This window comes from Carcharodon carcharias, chromosome 5 (assembly GCF_017639515.1).
Source record: "Carcharodon carcharias isolate sCarCar2 chromosome 5, sCarCar2.pri, whole genome shotgun sequence".
Classification (NCBI taxonomy): Eukaryota; Metazoa; Chordata; class Chondrichthyes; order Lamniformes; family Lamnidae; genus Carcharodon; species Carcharodon carcharias.
Window position 1 is genome coordinate 30,512,009 of NC_054471.1, and position 24,061 is coordinate 30,536,069.

The 24,061-nt window shown below is 45.4% G+C and overlaps 1 long non-coding RNA gene across 1 annotated transcript in view; it reads left to right on the top strand.

Annotated features, from left to right (window-relative positions):
* The first annotated feature begins 201 nt into the window (after window positions 1–201).
* LOC121278319 overlaps window positions 202–24,061 on the top strand; it is a 41,051-nt gene continuing 17,191 nt past the window's right edge. The window contains exons 1-2 of the long non-coding RNA XR_005943102.1: window positions 202–368; window positions 14,610–14,739. This is a non-coding gene — a long non-coding RNA (uncharacterized LOC121278319). The remainder of the gene's footprint in view (window positions 369–14,609; window positions 14,740–24,061) is intronic.

Genomic DNA, 24,061 nt, shown 5'->3' on the forward strand with positions numbered 1-24,061 from the left:
TTCAGACTTCCTGGGAACTGGCACTCAGAGAGTTAATGGTTCCCAACTTCAAGTAACATTTCCATAATGAATCAGCAAGTGCGTTTCTTCAACACATGGTGTTGCTACCTGCAGCTAAACTTCATTCAAAATCATCTTCATAAAACAGTATAAAAAGACCTGAGCTCTCTGCTCAATCTGCAGACCCACCTGAAGGTGCTGAGAGTCATTCAGTGCGTTCACCAGTGATCTGAGCAGACACTAGGATGCTGAGACTCTTCCTAACTGTGTCTGTCCTCTTCTGGCAGCAACTTGCTGCACAGGATGAGGTGGACAACTTCTGTTATGAAAATAACTGCATTGAGCCCGCAGAAGTCATTCAACACAAGGTAAGTATAGTTCAGAGTTTACTGCGTTCTGTCATGTTTGTACCAGGGGAAATTATTCAATGCCGTTTTTGGGGTAAATAACCTTTGGTGCCCTGACAGTGCACACCCCAACCCGGAAACATGAGACTGGAGTGAAATTGGTCCTTGGGCCTCAGTAACGTTTTATACATGAGCTGCCGTCGGCTGATTGGTCTCCACTGCCAGCTTGTGTAGTGAGAATATCAGGGTTTCCGTCTCCAGCAGTGGGTCTAGAGGGGGGTTTGCATTGTAGTAGAGAGGTTAGATGGACGATGCAAAGGACTGTAGTGTCAGAACACATTCCTGTTACTCCTGTATTCACTGAATCTAATGCAATTTCTGAAATTTATAACAGACTTAAGTTCACTATGTTACATCTGTAAGAAGCCAAGTCTTGCTTTAGGCGATACCCCCACACCACAAATACCTGGAAAGTCACATCAATGCAGCAGTGTCCTTAAAGCAGCTTTGGCTGTGAGAATTACATTCCATCCTTGTTAGGATAATATAAGTTGGCCCAGAACTTCTGACCTCTGGGGAATTTTACCCAAGAGGTTCCCCTGAAGATGAGCTGGGGACATCCCGGAAGTCCCCCGGCAGGGACTGCACAGGATATGTCCGGGAATATTTAAGCTCATGATGGGCAATTATCCTGTACTGGGAACTATCCGATACTCCGACTTTAATCAGTGACTTTGGATGGTTCCGACTCTCTGAGCAGAATAGTTACCTGGGAAAAGTTAGACAGATTAAACACACTTCTAACTCCTGGCTACCCCGTGTGGTACTGACCCTCCAACTCCACACTGAAACACATCCCCACCACCCTGATCACACCCCACTACCCAACTACCCCTATCCCCAACCCCAAACTACCCATCAACCACAACTAACCCCCCACCCACGTGACTAAACCTCTCACCCCTGACTACCCCATACTTCCAATTGTCACCCCTGGACTAACCACCCCACCCCCAAACATTTTCCGACTACCCCACCCCTCCAATTACCACCCTTAGAGTAACCATCCCACCCCCAACCATTTCCCAACTGCACCCACCTCTCCAATTACCATTCCTCCATCTCCGACTACCTCCACAACTATCTAGCCCCCAATTACCATCAATGCCGCTCACCCCCAACTATCCCATACCCCAAACTAGCCCACCATTCTGACCACCCCCAAACCCTGACTGTACCCCAAATCTTCCACCCAATCCCCAGATCCTCCCTCATACCATGACCACCGACAACCACCCCCTGCCCCATCTGCTCCCCACTACCCCCCGACAACCCCCTGGTCCTCCCACCTCCTGATTACCCCACAACTCCACAAACTAACCCCCATACCCTGACAACCCCCACCGCCCCAACCACTGGACCCACCCCCTGCACCCTAAGGAAGTTGTGAGCCATAAGCGTGAATGGGGGATTGGATAATAGACGGAAAGAGGACAGAAAGACTTTCCACCACCCTGACCACTCACCACCATTATCCTCTGACCCTCCCACTCCCTGCTTATACCACAACCCTCCCCGAATAACCCCCACAACCCACCCCTTCGAACACTGTACTCCCCCACTCCTCCAATCCATGACTATCCAAAAACACTCTTAATACATCCCACCCCTGACTATCCCCAAACCACCACACCCCTTTCCTACCTCGATGACCCTAAAACTAAACTAAACCACACTGACCCAACTATCCTATCAGTCCCGTTGACTATCACCTGAACTCCCACACCCCACCCCCCCCCCCCCCCGGGTACCCCCCACCTCACACTGCTCCCAACCCTTCCCGACATCCTGACCCTCCCCCACACCTGTGTGAGTGAAAAGGAGCAGAGTGGAAATCCGAAGGTCATTGTCACTCCCCGGATGTTGTGAGCCATTAACATGAATAGAGGATTGGATAATGGACAGACAGAGCTCTGGGAGGTTAAAAAACAGTGGTAAACTTTTAAAGAAATAATTCCAAATTCTCCGTGAAAACACATTCCATCGAGAAACAATAAATTCTGCAGGAATACTGGTCCACCCAAGGCTTACCACATAAAATAATGGGGAGCCAAAGGGTGAAAGAGAGTGTGGAATTTAAAGTAATTGATATAGAAGAAAATAAGCACTAGAGAAACTAATGAGACTAAAAGTTGACCAATTCACTGTACTTGATAGTTTACATCCTAGGATTCTGTTCAGTGGATCGATACGATCCTCTGCAGCTATGACCGGGTGTTCCAAAGGTTGTGCTGTCTGTTCCGCTGCCAAGAGATATGTAATGGTTAGGTGACTGGGCAACAAGTTGGCAGATGGAATATTTTGTGAGCAAGTGTGAGGCTATTCACTTTGATAAGAAGAAAATCAGAGGGTCATCAGAATGGTGGGGTGGTAAATAGTGAGAAGGATATAGGCGAGCTGGTCAGATGGGCTGATCAGTGGCAAATGGAATTTAATTCGGATAAGTGTGAGGTGATGCACTTTGACAGGACAAACGAGGCACGGGAATACATGATGAATGGTACCTGGGAAGTACTGAGGATCAGAGGGACCTTGCTGTGCATGCCCACTGGTCCCTTAAGGTAGCGCGGCAGGTGGATAAGGTGGTTAAGAAGGCATATGGGATACTTGCCATTATTAGCTGAGGCATAGAATAAAAGAGCTGTTAGCTTATGCTGGAACTGTATAAAATGCTGGTTCAGCCATAGTTAGAGTATTGCGTTCAGTTCTGGAATCGACAATATAGGAAGGATTTGATTGCACTACAGAGAGTGCAGAGGAGATTGACCAGGATGTTGCCTGGGCTGGAGAGGTTTATGTATGAGGAGAATTCGGATTGGCTGGGGTTATTTTCCTTGAAGCAGAGGAGATTGAGGGGGGACATGATTGAGGTGCATAAAATTTTGAGGAGCATAGATATGGTAGACAGGAAGGAACTTGTCCCCTTTGCTGGAGGGTTCAATAACCAGGGAGCATAGACTTAAGGTAAGGGGCAGGAGGTTTAGAGGAGATGTGAGGAAGAATTTTTTCGACCAGAGGGTGGTGTGAATCTGCAAACTCAATGCCTGAAAGGATGGTAGAGGCAGAAACTCTCAAAACATTTAAGAAGTATTTGGGTGTGCACTTGCAATGCCATGGCATACAAGGCTATGGGCCTAGTGCTGGAAAATGGGATTAGAATAGTTAGGTACTTGTTTGACCAGCGCAGACTCAATGGGCAGAAGAGCCTTTTTCTGTGCTGTAGATCTCGATGACTCTAATTTTTTAATTGGTATAAAGAACATTTCCATTTTGGTATTTAGAAGCATTTGGTGTCTTAATCCAAGAAACTCAGAAAGTTTGTATTTGGGTATAACAAATGATTAGAAAGGCAAATAGTAAGTTGCTCCTTATTGAAAGGGGTTTGGAGTTCTAGAATAATGAAGTCTTGCTCCAATTGTACAAGGCTTTAGTGAGACCACACCTGGAGTACTGGGTGCAGTTTTGATCTCCTTATCTAATGAAGGATGTACACACTTTAAAGGTGATGCATGAAGATTCACGGGGGTGATTTCTGAGATGGGGGAGGGTTATCCTATGATGAGTGGAATTATAAATTGGAGCATGCTCTCTGGCATTAGAAGAGTGAGAAATGAATTCATTGAAACATACAAGATTGTGAAGGGGCTTGGCAGGGCAGACACAGGGAGGTTGCTTCCCCTGGTTGGGCAATCTAGAACACGGGGGTACAGACTCAGTATAAGACGTTAATCCTTGAGGACTGAGAGGAGGAGGAGGAGAAATTTCCTCACTCAAAGGCTTGTGAATCTTTAGATTACAGCCTCAGCGGTCAACTCTCCATCATCAGTAAAACAATGGAATGGGTCATTAACAGTGCTAACAAGCAACAGTTGCTTAGCAATAATCTGCTCACTGATGCCCAGTTTGGGTTCCGCCAGGGACACTCAGCTGCTGACCTCATTACAGCCTTGGTTCAAATATGGACAAAAGAGTTGACTGCCCTTGATATCAAAGCCGCATTTGAATGAGTGTGGCATCAAGGAGCCCGAGCAAAACTGAAGTCAATGGCAAGCAGGGGGAAAACTCTCGACTGGTTGGAGTCATACCTAGTACAAAAGAAGATGGCTGTGGTTGTTGGAGGTCAATCATCTCAGCTCCAGAACATCACTGCGGGAGTTCCTCAGGGTGGTATCCTCGGTCCAACCACCTTCAGCTGGTTTATCAATGACTTTCCTTCCAACATAACATTAGGAGTGGGGATGTTCGCTGATGATTGCACAATGTTCAGCACCACTCTCGACTCCTCAGATACTGAAGCAGTGTAGGGGGTGGTGGTGTGTGTCAGCTTCACCTCTGACCTCTGATCGGTCCGTATCACTCCCATTCCCTGGGTTCTAGACCTTGGACTTATTTGGGGGGTTGTGACAAAGTGCAGCAAACAACTGGTTTTGGTGCAAGAAAAAAAAACTGGGTTTATTGAAGTCACAAATGAACATATAACATCAGGATTACACTGAGATTAGACAGACCTACAAAGTACACTTAGTTAAGAATGGGGAACATCCCAGCATAACGAGGGAAAATCACTAAACCCCTTACTCTTGTCCCACTCCCAAAACCTAACTAAACTGATCTTGGAGAGGTCAGTGATCATGCTCACCAACCAGGGTCCCTTGACAGTTTGAAATCCATCCAGGTAAGCTGGTTGCAGTTTTGGGGTACGCTCTTTGTATCCTCTGGGACCTGCCGTCCCCACGTGGTCCTGGTCTGTGGAATCTGCGAAGGTTCTTCAGTTGGGTGGAGGGCGCAGTTGTGGGTGGTCGATCTTCGTGGAGGGCTGCGGTTGCGGCCTTGTTGTCTTCGGTTGAGCCTGCCACCCTGTGCCCCTCACCGTGATGTTACCTGCGGGTCTGCAAACCTCCAGATCTCCTTCCTCCGCTTGGCTCAGCTACCTTCTTGAACCGCTGCAGTCCATGTAGTGTATGTACACCTAAAGTGCATTTAGGAAGGGAGTTTCGAGTGTGTGGGTGGGAGTGCAAGAGACTTTGTGTGTGGGGGGTTGGAGTCCAAGGGACTGAGTGTGTGTTTGCGTGTGTGTGTGTGTGTGTGTGTGTATATGTGTGTGTGTGTGTGACTTTTATTCAGTCACAAGTATGTCACTCATTCTCACCATCACACACACACACACACCCTCTCACAGTGGGTGAGGATGAGTGAATGAGTGAGCACCCAGAGATTGGGAGTGAGCTGGACACACACACACACACACACACACACTGGCTCTCACACTCTGGTCATTTTTATTATTTACTCTTCTTTAACTTAACAGTTTATTGCCATGACATAGCTGTACTTCCAGAATCACAGAATCACACAGTGCAGAAGAGGCCCTTCGGCCCATCGAGTCTGCACCGACACGTGAGAAACACCTGACCTACCGACCTACCCATTTACCAGCACTTGGCCCATAGCCTTGAACGTTATGACGTGCCAAGTGCTCATCCAGGTAATTTTTAAAGGATGTGAGGCAACCCGCCTCCACCACCCTCCCAGGCAGCACATTCCAGACCGTAACCACCCTCTGTGTTAGAAAGATTTTCCTCACATCCCCCCTAAACCTCCTGCCCCTCACCTTGAGCTTATGTCCCCTCGTAACTGACCCTTCAACTAAGAGGAACAGCTGCTCCCTATCCACCCTGTCCATGCCCCTCATAATCTTGTACACCTCGATCAGGTCGTCCCTCAGTCTTCTCTGCTCCAACGAAGACAACCCAAGTCTATCCAACCTCTCTTCATAACTTAAATGCTTCATCCCAGGCAACATCCTGGTGAATCTCCTCTGCATCCCCTCCAGTGCAATCACATCCTTCCTATAATGTGGTGACCAAAACTGCACACAGTACTCCAGCTGTGGCCTCACCAAGGTTCTATACAATTTCAACATGACCTCCCTAATTTTGCAATCTATGCCTCGATTGATAAAGGCAAGTGTCCCATAATGCTTTTTCACCACCCCACTAACATGCCCCTCCGCCTTCAGAGATCTATGGACACACACACCAAGGTGCCTTTGTTCCTCAGAACTTCCTACTGTCATGCTGTTCATTTAATACTTCCTTGTCAAATTACTCCTTCCAAAGTGTATCACCTCACACTTTTCAGGGTTAAATTCCATCTGCCACTTATCTGCCCATTTGAACATCCCGTCTATATCTTCCTGTGGCCCAAGACACTCAACCTCACCGTTAACCACCCGGCCAATCTTTGTGTCATCTGCAAATTTAGTAATCCTACCCCCCACATAGTCATCTATGTCATTTATATAAATGACAAATAATAGGGGACCGAGCACAGATCCCTGTGGTACGCCACTGGACACTGGCTTCCAGTCACTAAAGCATCCTTCTGTCATCACACTCTGCCTCCTATAACTAAATCAATTTTGAATCCACCTTATCAAATTACCCTGTATCCCATGTGTATTTGCCTTCTTCATAAGTCGCCCGTGTGGGAACTTGTCAAAGGCTTCGCTGAAATCCATATAAACTACATCAACTGCACTACCCTCATCGACACATCTGGTCACCTCCTCAAAAAATTCAGTCAAATTTGTTAGGCATGACCTCCCTCTGACAAAGCCATGCTGACTATCCCTGATCAAACCTACCTCTTCAAGCAGAGATAGATTCTCTCCTTCAGAATTTTCTCCAATAGTTTCCCTACCACTGACGTGAGACTCACTGGTCTGTAGTTCCCTGGTTATCTCTACAACCCTTCTTAAATAGCGGAACCACATTAGCTGTTCTCCAGTCCTCTGGCACCTCCCCGTGGCCAGAGAGGAATTAAAAATTTGGGTCAGAGCCCCTGCGATCTCCTCCCTTGCCTCCCTCAGCAGTCTGGGACACAAATCATCCGGACTTGGAGATTTGTCCACTTTTAAGCCTGCCAACACCTCCAATACCTTGTCACTCCCTATATCAATTTGCTTAAGAACCTTGCAGTCTCTCTCCCCGAGTACAATACCTTCATCCTCATTCTCTTGGGTGAAGATGGATGTGAAGTATTCATTCAACACTCCACCGATGTCCTCAGGGCTCCACCCATAGATTGCCCCCTTGGTCCCTATTGGGCCCTACTCTTTCCCTGGTTACCCTCTTCCCATTGATATACTTACTGACAAATCTTGGGATTTTCTTGACTTTTACCAGCCAGAGCTTTCTCATATCTCCTCTTCGTTCTCCTAATTGCTTTCTTAAGCTCCACCCTTCACTTTCTGTACTCCACTAAAGCCTCCACTGATTTAGCAGGGACAAGGGGAGCAAAAGTCTCTCTTGTCCTTCTCATCATATCCTGAATATCTCTGGTCATCCATGATTCTCTGGGCTTGTTACATTTTCCTATCACCCTGGAGGGATCATTTTGAGGCCTGTAACATCCCCATTTCCTTTTTGAAACCCCCCACTGCTCTTCTGTACATTTCCCCACAAGTAGCTGTTCCCAGTCCAGCCGTCCTCCAGTTAAGTAACACTTCCTGCCGAAATGTAAACAATTTCATAATTTCCTACATTATATTCCATTTGCCAGATTTTTGTCCACTCACTCAACCTACATATAGATCTCTCTGCAAACTCCTTGTGTCCTCCTTGCAACATACTTTCCTACCTATCACCTGTAAATTTAACTACCGTGCCTTCACTCCTCTCATCTAGGTCATTGATAAATTATAAAAAGCTGAAGCCCCAGCACAGAGATCTCCACTGATCACATCCTGCTATAAGAAAAAGACACATTTATGCATTCTCTCTGTTTTCTGTCAGCCAGCCAATTCTCTGTCCAGCCTAATATGTTACCACCTGCACTTGGCGTTTTTATTTTCCGCAAAAGACTTTGTTTGGCAGCTTATTTTTTGTTCATTCATGGGATTCGGCCTTCGCTGGCTGGGCCATCATTTATTGCCCATCCCTAGTTGCCCTTGAGAAGGTGATGAACCACTGCAGTCCATGTGGTGTAGATATACCCACAGTGCTGTTAGGAAGGGAGATCCAGGATTTTGACCCAGTGACAGTGAAGGAACAGCGATATATTTCCAAGTCAGGATGGTGAGTGACTTGGAGGGGAAGTTCCAGGTGGTGGTATTCCCATCTATCGGCTTCCCTTGACCTTCCAGATGGTAGTGGTCATGGGCTTGGAAGGTGCTGTCGAAGGAGCCTTGGTGAATTAATGCAATGCATCTTGTCAATGGTACACACTGCTGCTATTGTGCGTCAGTGTTTCAGGGAGTGAATGTTTGTGGATGTGGTCCCAATCAAGTGAGCTGCTTTGTCCTGAAAGGTGTCAGGCTTCTTGAGTGTTGTGGGAGCTGCACTCATCCAGGCAAGTGGGGAGTGTTCAATCAAACTCCTCACTTATGCCTTGCAGGTAGTGGACAGGCTTTGGGGAATCAGGAGGTGAGCTACTCATCGCAGGATTCCTTGTCTCTGACCTGCTCTTGTAGCCACAGTATTTAAATAGCTCGTCCAGTTCAGTTTCTGGTCATTAGTAACCCCCAGGTTTTTGACAGTCGTGGGGGATTCAGTGATGGTAATGCCATTGAACATCAAGGGGCAATGGTTGGATTCTCTCTTGTTGGAGATGGTCATTGCCTGACACTTGTGTAGCGCAAATGTTACTTGCCACTTGTCAGCCCAAGCTTGGACATTTTCCAGGTTTTGCTGCTTTTGGACATGGACGGCTTCAGTATCTGTGGAGTTGCAAATGGTGCTGAACATTGTGCAATCAGCAGCCAACATCCCTACTTCTGACCTTATGCTGGAAGGAAGGTCATTGATGAAGTAGCTGAAGATGGCTGGGCCTAGGACACAATCCTGATGAGCTCCTGCAATGATGTCCTGGATCTGAGATGACTAACCTCTAACAACCACAATCATCATCCTTTGTGCCAGGTATGACTCCAACCAGCGGAGTGTTTTCCCCTGATTCCCATTGACTCAAGTTTTGCCGGGGCCACACCCAGTCAATGCTGCATTGGTGTCAAGGGCATTCACTCTCACCTCACCTCAGGAGTTCAGCTCTTTTGTCCATGTTTAACCAAGGCTGTAATGAGGTCAGGAGCTGAGTGCCCTGGCAGAACACAAACTGGGCATCAGTGAGCAGGTTATTGCAAAGCAAGTGCCTCTCGATAGCACTGTTGATAACCCCTTCCTTTTTTTACTGTTGAAACTTTTGCTATCCTTTTTTACATTTATAGCTAGCTTCCTCTCATACTTTAATTTCTTTCCCCGATTAGCCTTTTAGTCATTCGCTGCTATTCTTAGTATTCTGATCAATCACCTGACTGCCACTCAAATTTGTACCGTTATAGACTTTTTACTTCAGTGTTATGCTTTCCTTAACTTCTTTAGTTAACCACGGAAAATCAGTCCACTCTTTAGAATTTTTCCTTACAATAGGAACATACTTATTCTGAGTATTCTGAAATATCCCCGTTAATGTCTGCCACAGCTTGGCTATCGATCTATCCCTTAGCCCAATATCCCACTTCACTTCAGCTTGCTCAGTTTTCATGCCCACGTAGTTACCCTTATTTAAGTTTACAATACCAGTCTTAGATCCACTCTCCTCCCTTTCAAACCGAACATAAAATTCAATCATTGTGGTCACTGCTACCTCAGTTTGCCTTCACTGTGAGGTCATTAATTGATTCTACCACATTACACGGTGCTAGGTCTAATATAACCTGTTCTCTGTTTAATTCCAGAATGTACTGCTCTGAAATACTATCTTGAATGCATTCCATGAACTCTTCATCCAGGCTACTACTGCCAGTCTGATTTTTCCAGTTTACATGTAGTTTGAAGTCACCCATGATTATTGCCCTTCCTTTATCAAAAACACCCAATATTTCTTCTTGTATACTTTGTCTTATATTGTGGCTACTTTTAGGGGACCTGTAGACCAGTCCCATGAGTGACTTCTTTGCCCTACTATTCCTCATCTCCACACAAACCGATTCGACATTCTGATCTCCTGAACCAAGGTCATCTCTAACTATTGCATCAATGCCATTCTTGATCAACAGCTCTACCCCTCCCCCTTTACCAAGCTTCCTATTCTTCTTGAATGTCATTTGCCCTTCAGTATTCAGAACTCAATCCTTGTCATCCTTGCAGCCATTCTCTGTAATGACTCTCAGGTCATATTTATTTACTTCAATGTGCGCTTTCAATTCATTTACTATGTGCTGAATGCTATGCGAATTCAGAGACAGAGCCTTTGGTTTTGTCTTTGTGTTATCTTTGTAATATCCAGCCTTGATTGTTGGTGGATTCTTAGGTTTTTTTCTCTCTGTCCCTGCCATTCTCTAACCCTCATTTCCCATGTCATTAATTTGCTCTCCTGCCTTGACTCTATGCCTTGATTTTCAACATCCACTCAAGCTTGATCCCTCATCCCCTTTATTTAGTTTATCCCTCTCTATTTCCCTAGCTATGCAGCTCGCTAGAACACTTGTCCCAGCACAGTTCAACTGTATGCCTTTCCAGCGATAAAGCCCCCAATTTCTCCAGTACTGACGCCAATACCTCACAAACTGGAAGCCACTTCTCCCACACCAGTCTTTGAGCCTCACATTGATCTCTCTAATTTTATTTGCCTTGTGCCAATTTGCACATTGCTCAGGTATTAATCCAGAGATTATCACCTTTGGAGTTCTGCTTCTTAATTTGGTGCCTAGTTCCTCACACTGACAATGTAATACCTCCTTCCTTCTCCTGCTTATGTCATTGGTACATGGATTATGACAACTGGATTCTCCCCCTCCCAGTACAAGTTGCTCTCCAGCCCTGAGCAAATAGCACTATCCCTGACACCGGGCAGGTAACACAGTTGTCTGGATTCTCATTGCTGCAGAGAACAGTGTCATTCTCCCTCACCATACTGTCCCCGACTATCACTATATTCATTATAGCTCCCTCCACTTGAATGACTTCATGTTTGCCCTGGATCACAGTGGTATCCAGGAGATCCCACATGCTGCAGCCATGACACATCACCTGTTCTGCCTTCTTTATGTGTTTTAATTAAATTAACTACTTAATTATTTTATTGAATTAGCTATTTTATTTTATGTATTCTATTAATCTCACCACCAGTTCCTATACTATTTTAAACCTTAGGAAAAGAACCCACCTGAACCACTGACCAGATCCTCACCAAACAGCTAGCTCCTTACCCTGTAGTAGAGCAAGAACCAGTTCCTACAGGTGAAAAAGTGAGAAAAAGCAGAATAGCACCCTCCTCACTGAACTCCCAGCAGTGTGTTGAGGTCATAGTCCAGTGCTAAGTTGCACTGAAATGTTTGAATTCATGTGCTCTGAAAATATCGGCACTAGCTGAGCCCAGGTACAAAAAAACATTTCAAGCTATCTACAGCTGTGCCCCAGTGGTTAGCTACTCTCTCCCTGCTTGGGACCCTGGATGAGATTTAGAATTTAAACAGTATTGGCAGTTAAGTGTTAAATGCTAAATATAAACATCATTAGACATTTAGAAAGAGATTTAATGTTCTCTCAACTCACCAAACTCTTGGGACTCTGTTGAGGTCACACTCCAGTGCTCGGTCACACTGAAAATTGCTGTCACTTTTTTTTCCTTTTGGAGATTCTTCTTTATTAATTACACTTTTCCGCTTAATTTCCCTGTTTTCCACACACCTCAAAAGCATTTTTAAAAAATACTATTTACACATTTATTTAGTGCAAATGAAATGCAACATCACATTGAACCTGTGGATAGGTTGTAAATTCAGTGCTCAACACAACTTGTACGACAGCTTCTGGGGGCAGGGGAATCAATCCAGTTCTTGAGTGATGGTCGTACAGAATGTTTGTACCATGTATCATTCTACTCTGAAAAGTTCAGAACAACGATTCTCTCTACATTTTTTCTGAGCTGCGAGTAGATGTCTGATTGACAAACCCTTGGATAGTGGCATTAACATACAAGGGACCAATGCCATTTAAAGTATACAATGAGTTGGTGCCAGTGAAGTCAGATGGAAAGGTTATATTGTTACAGAGTTAAATTGTTTTGTAAATGTAGCGTTTTCTTTGTAGCCGCTTTGCTAACACTAGTCAATTGCTCTGTGATTAATTATCCTAAGAGAATCAGCATTGGTCCTGCAATATCACCATTGCTGCAGTCACTCTGCTTACTGAATGCAGGTGTAATGAAAGAACGTTAAACATGTATTTATGCAGCACCTTTCTCAATGTCTCAATTCACCTTCTAGCCAATTAAGTGCTTCTGAGCTGTAATCATTGTTATAATTTAGGGAATGTTATTAAATGGCAGAGCAAGCTCAAAGGGCCAAATGGCTCACTCCTGCTCCTAATAGTATGTTTGTGTGTCATTCTGGATGGATCCAATAAGCTGGTCTATATGGCCCTTATCATCCAAATTATCTTGCAGTCAGGCAGATCAATCATTGCTGGAGTTCTGTTTATTTTTTTGTCAATGGAATTTTACTGTGAGCAGGCTTTGTGGGGTGAAATTACAAGGACACAAGAGCATAATGGGCTCATAGTGAATCTGTAACCTGTGTTACACCCTACATGATTCTCAAAAGTCTTTTCCATTGACTTTAATCTTGCCTTTTAATCTACTTACCTATTACCTCACTCTGTCTTGGTGCTTCAATGAGTTTCTTGAGGCATTGAAATATGATGATAAAGTTGTATTGCATCCTAGATATTAAAAATATATCATAGTAAGAAGCAGCAATCAGAAGAGTCTTCAGACTTGCTGAACAAGAAAATACAAATACAAATGTGAACCATTCAGACTTTGTCCTTTGGCCTCTTAAATGTTGTGCTGCACAGAGACACATTGGGCTCCAATGCTTCTCACTGACAGTGAAGACCATGTTGTGCTATCATTCCACTTTGTAGATCAGGAGCTATGTGATATTTCTAGCCTGTGAGTTTACTGGTAAAGTAGAATCTATTAAGGTAAGGGGCAGGACATTTAGAGAGGATGTGAGGAAGAATTTTTTCACCCATAGGGTGGTGGGAATCTGTAACTTATTGCCTGAAAAGGTGGTCGAGGCAGAAACCATCATAACATTTAAGACGTATTTGGGTGTGCACTTGCGATGCCATGGCATACAAGGCCGTAGTTTTGGAAAATGGGATTAGAATACTTATGTACTTGTTGACCAGCACAGACAAGATGGGCTGAAGGGCCTTTTTTCTGTGCTGTAGGCCTCTATGACTCTATGTCTGTATGACCCCTTGCGTGAAATAATTATATTGAATGATGTCATGCACCTAAGGCAGAGTAAAGTCTTCTACTGCTTCCATAGAATGAAAAAGATCTTGTGCAGTTAATCTGAGTTGCAAGTTTCCACAAATATTAATTTACTGTCACCACTTCCATAAGGTACAACACGCAGAATATTATAATGAGGGACGAGGCAGTGAACAAAATCAGTGTTATTGTTTGTAGTGTTTTAAATAGCTAATGGGATATATTGCATGATGCTGTTATAGTAAACTTTGTAATCTCTGGTCTGCTTAATGGTCATGATGGGATCACCTTTCAGGTGCACACAAACTAACACTGCATTGTATCATTGTAGCTCTTAATATTATTGACCCATGCTGCATAAATATCAGAAGATATTTACAACCAGATGCCAATAATGGGAGTTACAATTTTACTGGGACCTTTGTGTGATTGTTTGGTGAATGAATTGGTGAATGTTGAATGGGGATAAATGATCATGTATCATTGAGGGGGGAATGGTGTGGTGGAGGGAAGCACGTGGGGTGTTGGTGGATTGGTGGTGTTGGGAATAAGGGGCCCAAAAAGAGGAGAAGCACTTCTCTCCCTGGTCCTGAGAACACTCAGAGGGACGTGATTCAGTGTAAAAGGTTTCCAATAACACCCTCTATTTTTTTTTATTGAAAACACAAGAGGAGGAGCAAGGCCAATAGTGCAGGACAACACTAAAGTTGAAAGAGTGAACGAGAAAGGACAATGAACCAGGAACTGTTAATGCCAAGAATTCCATCAAACCTCCTAACTCTCTTACAATCCCAGCCCATCCAGGACATGAATGCTGCTACCACACCTGGGAAATTAGCATGTCCTCTGAACACTGACGCTTTACAGAGGGAGGTCAGTTGTGTCACTTGGTAATACATTCTGCTCTTTTTGTCTTAGAATTATGAAGAGGAAGAACTCCAACACTTTCAATGGGTTTAAACAATGGTTCATGGAATGGATATGAATCGTGCAATAGAGACCGGCCTGGACAGACTTTTCAATTATTCACATTTCTCTAATGCTGCAGGTACATCAAATGTTCCCTCAAAATAACAAAAGAATAGAAAACAACCTTTCGATCTTTGATCTATCTTGTTTCACACTTAGTGTGTAGACTGAGACACTGACTGAAAAATCCCACCATTGTCAATCCCAGAGCCTTCCTTGTTCACTTGTTCCCAGGGGGTAGACGTGCCACTCGGGCTATTTCTTTGATATTTGCAGGCTTTATGCTCCCAGAATCGGAAGATTTCCCACATATAGGGCGGAATCATCCCAGATTCACACTCAGTACAGAAGCAGGCAGGTAAAACGATGACGGGTTTTCACTCTGTATCATCCCAAGCCCACCACATTATTTATGTACTCCCAGGAAACGCGCTATTTCCATGGCGGGCGGGCTGGCATTCACCCTCTCACCATTACCCCCCCGCTGCATCACGCCGGGCACCACATTTAAAGTCCAGCTGCAGGCACACATCTCAGTGCTTCCAGACCATGACTGCTGCACCTAAGACATGGCCCTGAAACGGAAAAGACTGCAGCCCACAGGTTCAGTGACGCGCCCCTCGGGAACCGTTTGGATGCCGTGGGGGCTCCCGGGATGTCCTCTCCCCCACTCTGGCCACAAGAAGGGCATCAACAGCACTAACCCGGCTTGGGAGGAGGTGGCAGCAGTTGGCAGTGCCAACGCCCTTCAATAGAGGACAGCCACCCAGTGCTACAAGAGGATGAAATACCTCCTCCTTTCTACCAGGGTAATTAGGGGAGGCGGTGGTGTAGTGGTATTGTCACTGGGCTGGTAATCCAGAGGGTAACGCTCTGGGAACCCAGGTTTGAATCCCACCGCAGCAGATGGTGAAATTTGAAATTTGAATACAATTATTATCTGGAATTGTAAGTCTGATGATGACCATGAAACCATTGTCGATTGTCATAAGAACCCATCTGGTTCAGTAATTCCCTTTAGGGAAGGAAATCTGCTGTCCTCATCTGGTCTGGCCAATATGTGACTCCAATATCAAGAGCAATGTGGTTGACTCTTAAAAATGCCCTCTGAATAAGGGCAATTAGGGATGGGCAATAAATGCCGGCCTAGCCAGCAACGCCTACATCCCAATGAATGAATAAAAATAGAAAGGTCACTCTTTCCATCACTTTCAACTCACACACTCACAAACCCTTCACACATCCACAGGGCCATCACTCACTGCTGGTTCAAGAGCCCGCTGGCGGAATGGCCGAAATCAAGGTCCTCACAGACTTTGAAAACAGAGCCGGGCCGGTGATGATCTGGACCGGTCCTGGCTGACGGTGAGGTCAGTGGTGCTCTACCAACTGAGGGTCCAACAGTGCAACATCCAACTGTAGGAGGTGGTGGTGTGAGTCAGCTTCATTTCTGAGTGGTCCGAATCGCTCCCACTCCCTGGGTTCTGGACCTTGGACTTATTTGGGGGTTGTGACAAAGTGCAGCAGACAACTGGTTTTGGTGTAAGAAAAAAAACAGGGTTTATTGAAGTCACAAATGAACTTATAACATTAGGATTATACTGAGGTTATACAGACTTACAAAGTACACTTAGTAAAGAATGGGGAACACACGGCATAACAAGGGAAAATCTCGCTACTAATCCCCTTACCCTTGTCCCACCCCCAAAACCTAACTAAATTGAACTAGGAGAGGTCAGGGATCATGCTCACCAACCAGGGACCCTTGACAGTCGAAATCCAGCCAGGTAAGCCGGTTGCAGTTTTGGGGTACACTCTTTGTGTCCTCTGGGGCCTGCCGTCCCCACATGGTCCTGGTCTGTGGAATCTGCGAAGGTTCTTCAGTTGGGTGGAGGGCGCGGTTGTGGGTGGTCGATCTTCGTGGAGGGCTGTGGTTGCGGCCTTGTTGTCTTCGGTTGAACCTGCCACCCCGTGCCCCTCACCGTGATGTTGCCTGCGGGCCTGCAAACCTCCAGATCTTCTTGCCTAAACTCTGTTACAACCGCTCCCAACTGCTCACTGTCCTGTGTCAGCTTTCAAAACTGCTTACCCTTCTGCTAGCTGGTTTCTCCCTCTCTCCCTCTTGTATAACTGCCCAGCTATACTGTCTTTCCAATTTTCTTATCGGAATCCAAATCAAGGTTAGTTCTTTGTTTGATTTTGGTGGGCTTCCCCCGGTGATTGATGTCTCGTTGTTCTTAATGGGTTCGCATGATGTTTATCATTGGCTTCCTGCCTGGTAACTAGCTTTGAACTGAAAGCCATTGTATGTATGGAGTATTGATGGGTCTGCATAATTGAATTGATTGTGCTTTCCTGCCTTAATAGTTTGTAGTAATTATTTATGCAAGATTTTGATGGGCTTCAGTTTCGTGTGAGGTGAAATCTTTCTCTGGGTTGATTGTATTAAAGGGAAGAATGCGTATTCTGTCCCCTCTCATTGTCTGGTTTCAGGCAAAACAATCCACACTGCACTCAATAAGCCCGGCATGTCCAGCCTCAGGCCTTCATGGGCCCAGCCTCCTGTCTGCAGGGTTTTATACTTAACTCAGCAGTTTAAAAGTCCAAAAGTCATATCCTTGTTGATGATATGAAAAATGTGGGAATTCTGAGAACCCTTCACAACAGTCAGTTATGCTGTGAATGACATGTTCTCTTTCACAGGCCACTGCCATGCACTAATTATCTCTCCTTGCTTGCGCAAGCACATCTGCCAAAAAGCCAATGGAGTCCACAACCCAGCGCCACCAATCAAGCCCCTAAGAAATCTCTGTTCAGGAATCTGGAGGGTCCCTCCCTGAAGTCCCATCACAGTGCCGACCCACACCCTCCACCAGCGCAGAGACACACTTCGGTGGCACCTAGGCTTAGAGTAGCCCCTGGATCACAATCTGGTGAGCACATCGCACAGCAGGTGGAGGCAGTGACCTCCGAGGTGTCTGGCACTCGGAGGAATGCAGGAGGCCAGAATTGTGCTGAGTCTGAGTCAGATGACGAGCCTCTGGACTCAGTCATGTCACAGTTGCTGGAGCTGCAAAGGCAATTAGTTGAAACATTTAAATTCTTTTTTGAATGACTGATTCAAACCTCATCCCGCCCGTGGATGAAGATTCACAAAAACTCCAAAGGCCGCCTGGCCTTTTCACCCACCCACCAACCGTAAGGTCGGACGGGCAGTGAAACATTTCATTCAATTAGACCTTTAATGTCCTTAATAGGCCTGTTAATTGTCGGCGGGTGAGTTGCCGACTGAAATATCGGGTGAGTGAGCGATGACGTCGGGATGCTCGCCTGATGTCATCCTGCGTCATTTTACACACGTTCAGATCGGGCGCACACCTGCACGACGAGCGGAAAATTCTACCCCGGGAAATATTACTGATGTCTGCACCTCGACAGTGCCTGTCATTGCTGCCAGAATGTTGTGGGCAGGTGCCACAGAGCTCGCTCATTCTCTCAGTGTGCTCTCAGCACCTTTAAGGAGGGGCTGACCCCCGTCTCTTCAGCACCTGTGACCAGTGACGCTGTGCTCCTGAAGGGCTCAGGTGCTGAAGGTGGACAAAGGATCAGATGCTTCTAAAATTTCATGGCTGCGTCTCTATGACATGTCCCTGATCACAGAGCACAGACGACCTGCCTCTCAGCCAGACAGGAGCCAAACATTGTCAGAGACTATGTGAAGTTCTATGGAGTGTCCTCGCTGCATGTCATCATCATCCTCCTGCAATCAAGCAACTATTAGGGCCTCCACTCTGTCTCCATGACAGGTGCATTATCACAGAGGGTATTTGCACTGCCATAAGCCAGACAGGAGTCAAACACTAACAGATGCGATGGGATGAACTATGGTGTCTCCTCACTGTATGTCATCATCATCCTCCACAAATCTAGCAGCTATGAGGACCTCCTGACCACGCCTGCCTCATCTAGTCAGTGCGAGGGCTTCATGCCCATCATTGTCGCTTCTGAGTACCCCCTCACCCTCATCCTCATCCCTGTCGGTGTCCTCCTCATCAGAGGAGACGTGCAGCTCCTCCATTTCCTCCTCAGCCAGCTCCTCTCCATGTTGCAGGATCAGGTTGTAAAGGGCGCAGCAGATGACAACAATGTGTGTTACCCTCTGCGGGCTGTATTGCAGGGCTCCAGCAGACAGGTCCAGGCAGCGGAACCTCATCTTCAGCATCCCGATGGTCTGCTCCAGCAAGTTATGAGTTGCAGCATGAGCCTCATTATACCGTTGTTCTGCTGCAGTCTGAGGCTGCCACACGGGTGTCATCAGCCCCGGCCTCTGTGAGTAGCCCTTGTCCCCGAGGAGCCAATCCTGCAGCCTCTGAGGACCCTGCAAAACTCCAGGGATCTGTGACTGACTGAGGATGTAGGCATCGTGCACACTCCCTGGAAACCGTGCACACACCTGCAGGATGTGTTTCTGGTGGTCACACACTAGCTGCATATTCAGCGAATGGAAACACATGTGGTTGATATAGTCCACTGTGTTGCAATGGAGACCTGAGCACCACATGGGTGCAGTCAATCATATCCTGCACCTATGGGAAACCCAAGATCTGAGTCAATCCAATCGCTCTTGCATCCTGGCTGTCCTGGTACCAGGTGAAACGCACGAAGTTGTGTGTCCTTGTGAAGATGGCATCCGTGACCTCATGGATGCATTTGTGGGTGGAAGCTTGTGATACCCCACAGAGGTCACCTGTGGAGCCTTGAAAGAAGCCACTGGCACAGAAATTGAGCAACACTGTCAATTTCATTGCCACTGGCAGTGGATACCCTCCATGTCCATGTGGTATCAAATCCTGCAGGAACCGGCAGATGTGAATGGCCAGTTCCCTAGACATGCGCAGTCTTCGGCGACACTGGTTCTCGATCATCTGCAGGAATGAAAGGCGACTTCTATAGACCCTGGCTAGGCGCTGGCCTGCAATGGCTCGCTGGGGGTTTTGCGTGACATTTGCTGGAGCACCAGCTGCCCCTTCTTCCTGCGTTTGCTGCTCCTGCCTCTATGCAGCCAGGATCTTCAGTCGCTCTCTCCTCTGTCGTCTTTGCATCCTGTAGGCCATCAGGCATACAGCTAGTTCACCAGGCTCCATGATCCTGATGTACTCAGCCTGCAGGATGAAAGTGAGAGACATGTGGTTAGCATGGGTGCACTAAGAACCTGTCTTGGTTAAGTGTAATGGCCCCTTAACACTTCCCGGACAGCGCTGGCCACCACTTGGATGGTCAGAGAATAGTGCACTGCATGGCTGCCCTATTAGCTTGAGCTATTGGGGAGACTGGTCCAAACTGGGATGCTGACTTTGCAAGGAGCTGTGAGCATCGTGGCTGCCCTTAAGCCCGACCCCCCTGATGCTCCTGAAGCTTGAAGTCCAGCAGGTGACCCTGGCGAGAGCTGCACAAAGTTACTGTGTACTCACCTCCGAGTTCCCCTCAAAGTGCAGCCGCCAAGCTCACTCCTTTTATGTGCTGTTGTGAAACACGTTGGCGGACTATCCTGCTGACATGGACGCATGACCCAGGGGAGGGGGTGAGCTGGTGAGCTGGCCTGATAATGATATGCAGATGTTTTACAATGAGTTTCCTAATGAGTTACAATGATGTCTGATAGCGGGCTGAGCGGGCCATCGCGAACTGGTTTACTGCTGTCATGAAACCAGTCGCACCATATTATCTGCTCATGCCACCAATCATGCCGACTCCAGTGGGCACAGAAAATCCTGCCCATAGTGGGATGGGATTCCAAACTCAAGTTGAATTTTCCTGGTATAATAAAGGCTTCATATGCCAGGCTTGAATCTCACTAGTGGAGTCGACATGTACCCTTGTGGAAGCTGATACATTGCATCTCTCTCAGGTTACTGGAAGCTGCTGGAATGCTGGGTCCAGACTGAGGTTCAGTGGCAGGAAATTCTGTCTTGTTACAGATAAATCATGTTTGACGAGCTTCATTGAGATATTTAATGGTTAAAGGTGGATGAGAGTATGGTTGATATTATGTCCACACACTTTCAAAAGATGCTTGACAAATTAATATATAATAGACTGTTATTAAAATTAAAGCCCATGGGATTAAAGGGGTTGTCAGTGTGAATACAGAATTGGCTAAGTGACAGAACACAGAGTAGTGGTGGACAGTTGTTTTTCAGGCTGGAAGGAAGAAAACAGTGGTGTTCTCCAGGGGTCAGGGACTATTACACTTTTGATAAGTATTGATGACCTAGAATCGGGAATGCAAGGTATAATGCCAAGATTTGCAGATGATATTAATGTTGGGAAATGCAACAAAAAATAAGGAGGCTCTAACAGTACATCCAATATGAGCAGAGGAGCATGGGAGCAGGAGCAGGCCATTTGGCACTTTGAGTCTGCTCCACCATTCAGTAAGGTCATGTTTGATCTGGCTGTGGTCCCAGCTCCACTTTCCTGTCTGCCCCTCCATAACCCTTGACTAACAGAAATCTTCTGACCCTGCCTTAAATAAATTCAAAGACCCAGCCTCCAGTACTTTCTGGGGAAGAGAATTCCACACACCAACGATCCTTTGGGAGAAAAATGTTCTCCTAATCTCTGCCTTCAAGGGAGACCTCTTAGTTTTAAACTATGTTCCCCAGTTTTAGTCACCTCAAAACAGGAAACATTCTCTGGGTATCCACCTGTCATGTTCCTCAGGATCTTGTATGTTTCAATAAGATCACCACTCAATCTTCTAAACTCCAATGGGTATAGGTCTAACCTGTTCAACCTTTCTTCATAAGACATCTTCAGTGATTCTTCTCTGAACTGCTTTTAAAACAATTATGCCTTATTTTTAAACAGATCAAAGCTGCCCAGTGCTCCAGATATGGTCTCACCAAGGCCCAGTACAGCTGTAGTAAAACTTCCTGACTTTTATATTCCATTCCTCCTGCAATAAACACCAACATTCCATTTGCCTTCCTAATCACTTGCTGTACCTGCACACTAACCTTATGTGATTCATGTATGAGGTCACCTAGATCCCTCTGTACGACTCGGTTCTGCAATCTCTCTCCATTTAAATACTATACTGCTTTTCTATTCTTCCTGCCAAAGTGAACAAGCTCACATTTACCCATGTTACACTCCATCTGCCAAATTTGTCCCACTCACTTAATCTGTCTTTATACCTTTGCAGACTTACTACCTCCTCTTGACAACTTACTTTCCTACATACCTTAGTGACCTTGGCAAATTTAACTAACATACATATTTTGTTTATTCATTCAGGGGTTGTGGGCATCGCTGGCTAGGCCAGCATTTATAGCCCATCCATAATTGCCCTTGAGAAGGTGATGATGAGCTGCCTTTTTGAACTGTTGCAGACCCTATGGTGTAGATACACCCAAAGTGCTGTTAAGGAGGGAGTTCCAGAATTTTGACCCAGCCACAGTGAAAGAACTGGATTTGCATTCACTCCCTTCATGCAAGTCATTGATATAGATTGTAAACATTTGAGGCCCCAGCACTGAACCCTCTGGAACTCCACTAGTTTGCCAATTAGAGAAAGAACCATTTATCTGTACTCTCTGCTTCCTGTCAGCCATCTAATCTTTTATCCATGCTCATATGTTACCCATTAAACCAAGTGTTCTTATCTTGTGTAGTAATCTTTGATGTGGTCCCTTATCAAATGCATTTTGGAAATCCAAGTGCAGCACATCCACAGGTTCCCCTTCATCCATCTTGAGTGTTGCTTTGTCATAAAATTTGAACAGGTTTGTTAAAAACGATTTCCCTTTCACAAAGCCATGTTGGTTCTGCCTGAACAAGTATCCTGCTGTAGCCTCCTTAATAATGGATTCTCGCACTTTCCCTTTGACTGATATTTGGCTAACTGGCCCATAGTTCCCTGTTTTCTTCCTTCCTCCTTTCCTGAATAAAGGTGTTACTTTAGTTATTTTCCAGTCCGCTAGATCCTTTTCAGAATCTAAGGAATTTTACAAGGTTGTAATCAATGCATCTCTAATCTGTGCCACTACTTCTTTAAGACCCTCGGATGTAGGCCATCCGGTCCTGGGGGCTCCTCAACCTTTAGGTCTTGTTTCAGCTGCAGCTGATGTTGATGCTCAGCAAACCAGATCTCAGATTGAAACCCCCTCAGCTGATCAGAATTTATTTTTCTGTATTGTAGAAATGAGGAGGGAAAGCTACAAAACACAAAAGTACAGGACTCCAGTTAATACTTTTAAAAATTGAAAAATTAACATGTTTATTAAAAGAAAAAAAAGAGATGAAACTTAAACATGCAAAATAAAAGTTACAGCATGAATATAAATTGTACAAAATGACACCCAAAATGCTTTATCAAAGTTACACAATAAAACTATTTTTTCACAACAGCCTTTACAGATTTTTAATTATAAAATCCAGGAAATATTCCCCAAACAGAGAAATTGCTTTCACTTTAAACAGAAGTACAACCCACGACTTCCCAGAACAAATCCACGCTTATGTGGCTCTTCCAAAGGGAGAGTTAGAACAAAGTGTTTCTCAGTACACATATTCTCCTGGCCCGAAACTGAGTTTATTTCATCAATTGAAAGGTTTTCAGAGCTTTTCTGCACACTCCAAAACACTGGGGTTGGCCTTCGGTCGGACAGCAACTGCTACAGCTGAAAACCCATTTGTATAAATACCTTTTCACCCCTTTCATCTTAGTTCTCCATTGTCTTTAATTATCTCTTTGAAAATTCAGGCTTCCAAATATCAAAATCTTTCATGTTCCTATTTTACCTCTATTTCGGGTCCATAAAATTTAAAACACCTGCCCCTGTTTACTCACAAATCTCCTGTTCTTGTACCTTTGAGATTCCTTTGAAATGCAGCAGCAACAAATCAATTTCAAAACTTATCCCCAAATGCTCATTTCAGACCAACTCTGTTTCCTTGTAAGTTAGCACTCATAATAAGGCCTCTTTACAAAATGCAATTATGAAATAAAAGATGAAAGCCAACAGAAGACTTTTGGATTCCATTTTATGTTAGCTGCCAGTCTCATCTCATTCTCTCCCTTTGCTATTTTCATTTGCTTTTTCAATTCCCCTCTGAAGCTTTTATATTCAGCCTGGTTCACAGCTGCATTACCAACCCGACATCTGTCATGTGCACACTTTTTCTTTTTCAGCTTAATCTCTATCCATTTTTTCATCCAAGTAGCTCTGGATTTGTTAGCTCTAACTTTCCTATCTGTGGGAATATACCTTGATGGTGAGTGATCACTTTCTCCCTTTAAGGCAGCCTGTTGTCCAATCAACTGCTAACTTGTGACTCCAGTTTATCTGGGCCAGATCCACCCTTACGCCACTGAAATCGCTTCCCCCTGTAATTAT